The sequence below is a fragment of the Musa acuminata genome, unplaced genomic scaffold (genome assembly GCF_036884655.1).
Source record: "Musa acuminata AAA Group cultivar baxijiao unplaced genomic scaffold, Cavendish_Baxijiao_AAA HiC_scaffold_571, whole genome shotgun sequence".
Taxonomy (NCBI): domain Eukaryota; kingdom Viridiplantae; phylum Streptophyta; class Magnoliopsida; order Zingiberales; family Musaceae; genus Musa; species Musa acuminata.
In genome coordinates this window covers 65,001-68,037 of record NW_027020810.1, presented here as the reverse complement: position 1 = coordinate 68,037, position 3,037 = coordinate 65,001, and positions in this window count along the sequence as shown.

The window sequence follows — 3,037 nt, the reverse complement described above, 5'->3', positions numbered from 1 at the left end:
TTGGTGGAGTACTCATGCAAGAAGGTCATCCGGTGGCCTACGAGAGCCGCAAACTCAACGAGACCGAGAGGCGGTATCCAGTGCATGAGAAGGAGATGACAGCGGTGATCCACTGCCTACGAGTTTGGCGACACTACCTCCTCGGGTCGCGATTTGTGCTGAGGACAGATAACATCGCCCTGAGTTATTTCCAAACTCAGAAGAAGCTCTCCCCAAAGCAAGCACGGTGGCAGGACTTCCTGGCTGAATTTGATATGGCAATGGAATATAAGCCCGGGAAGGCGAATGTCGTGGCCGATGCGCTGAGTCGGAAGGTGGAGTGCGTGAATGCTGCACAACTGGAGGGCAGAGGCCAAGCAAGTCAGTTACACTCAACCTTCCTTTCCCGAATCAGAGATGGACTGTATAGTGATCCCCAGGCAGTTATCCTGATGCAGCTCATCAAAGAAGGCAAGGCACGACGATTTTGGGTCCAGGAGGGACTTGTTTACACAAAAGGGAATAGGGTTTATGTTCCCCGAGTGGACAATCTAAGGCGTGAACTCTTGAAAGAGTGTCACGATTCCCTCTGGGCTGGACACCCCGGCATTCACAGAACGTTGGCTCTCGTGGAGAGAGCCTTCTACTGGCCAAAAATGGGGATTGATGTGGAGGAGTATGTTCGAACATGCCTTACTTGCCAACAAGACAAGGTGGAGCAGCGGAAGCCGGTGGGACTTTTGGAGCCGTTGCCCGTACCAGAAAGGCCTTGGGAGAGCATTTCCTTAGACTTCATATCAAGCTTGCCACCTGTAGGGGGACTTGGATCGATACTTGTAGTGGTCGATCGGTTTTCAAAGTATGCAACTTTCATTGCTGCTCCCCTACACTGCTCAGCTGAAGAGGCGGCCAGACTGATGATGAAGGGTGTAGTGAAGTATTGGGGAGTCCCACACAATATCATTAGTGATCGAGACGCTCGGTTTCTGGGACGGTTCTGGACCGAGCTATTCAAATTGTTGGGATCAAAGTTATACTTCTCTACAAGCCTCCACCCCCAGACGGATGGTCAGACTGAAAGAATAAATTCGCTCTTAGAGCAGTATCTCCGGCACTACGTGAGTGCCAATCAACGAGATTGGGTGAAGCTGTTGGACATCGCCCAATTCTCCTACAACTTGCAGCGGAGCTCTGCATCCAACAAGAGCCCCTTCGAAATTATCACAGGACAACAACCGTCGACTCCGCACACTATGGCTATTGGGTATACTGGGAGTAGTCCATCAGCCTACCATTTCGCAAAGGAGTGGCATCGAAATGCCGATATTGCGCGGGCTTACTTGGAGAAGGCGGCAAAACGGATGAAGAAGTGGGCAGATTTGGGAAGGCGACCACAGGAGTTCAAAGTTGGCGATTTGGTGTTGGTAAAGCTCCAACCAGCATCACTCCAATTCTTCAGGAAAAGAGTCCACAAAGGATTGGTGCGTAAGTATGAAGGGCCCTTCCCAATTATCAGCAGGGTAGGCAATGTTTCTTACAAGTTGCAGCTGCCGGCGTGGTTCAAAATTCACAACGTTCTTCACGCCAGCAACCTGAAGGCCTACCATTCAGATCCGCAAGACGCTTCTCGAAGTGTTCCAACTCGGCTACCTCCCATCACAGCCTCCTACGAGAAGCGAGTGGAAACCATTCTGGCGGATCGCAAGATAAAGCTACCCAACGGAGCGGAACAGACAGAGTACTTGGTGAAGTGGCGAAAGCTTCCCCGAACTGAAGCCAGTTGGGAGCCTGAAGACGCCCTGCGACATGAAGAAGAAGTCATCAACACCTACCAACAAGCGTCGACGAGGGCGTCGACAGTTTAAGTGGGGGAGAATGTCACGAACGGTCGTCGCGCACCCGCAACAACTCCGTTCAACGAACCGTTCGTCGCTCACACCCGCATGTACAGCTGCCCAACAGCATGTTTTCTCATGGTTTTGGGTCATTTTGCTTGTAAATATGTAAGTTCGAACAAGCTGCAGCGTTGCAAAGCGACCGCTCACCGAACCGAGCAAAACAGCCCCAAAACAGCCCAAAACGGCTTCGTTTTCGCGTGCCGCGGGAGGTGAGCGGAGTGCTGCCTCCGCTCACCAAAACGTCAGCCATCTCAGCACCCAGGAACCCCCCGGGTGGCACATGGCTGGATGGGGCTTCGGTTATATACCGGGCGTTGAACACTCTTTCGCAAGTTCGTACGTGACCTTTACGGGAACTTGGTGTTGCGTCCGGGACCAGGTGAGCGGCTGTTTGTGGGCTTGCAGCTGTTCGTTCATCCTTGAAAGCCTTGTTTTTCCCCCTCTCCCTCTTTTCTCTTGTGCACACAAGGTGTTCGACGAATTGCTTGTAAAGCTTTCCTTTTCGCGAGACTTCGGGACGTGTCCGTTGCTCGTTCTTTCGATCTAACTCTCTTTCTCTTTTACAGGTCCTTCGGGACCTGCGAGAGGTTACAAAGTGGGCTGATCCTTGCGGAGCAAGATCGCAAGGGCGAAGCGCGACTTAGGCAAGGCAAAGCTAAGTTCGCGTCTTTGCCGCACGGGTGACTCGCGACTTAGGCAACGCAAGCTAAGTTCGCGTCTTTGGCCGCAAGGGTGCCGCACGCCTTAGGCAATTCCAGCTAAGGTCGTGACAACCCGGGGGGTTCCAAGGTGCTGAGATGGCTGACGTTTTGCTCCGCTCACGACGGTCACCGCGCCACGCCAGAACAGACCAAAAACAGGCCAAAACAGCCCAAAAACGGGCCAAAACTGGCCATTTTTGGCTGCGCGAGCGAGCGGCGAGCGGCGAACAGCGAGCGAAGCGAGAAGCAGCACCGTCCATGCTATACGAAAGCCCAATCTAGCAAAGAACAGCCCAAAAGGAGGCAAAAACGGGGCAAAAGGGGCAAAAACGGGGCAAAACTTGGCCATCTTTGGTCGAGCGGCGGAGAGCCAGCGAGCGAAGTGTGGGGGCAGGGCAGCACCTGCCCTGTGTTGTTATCTGAATGCCCCATCTCGCCCTGTGTTGTTATCTGAAGGCC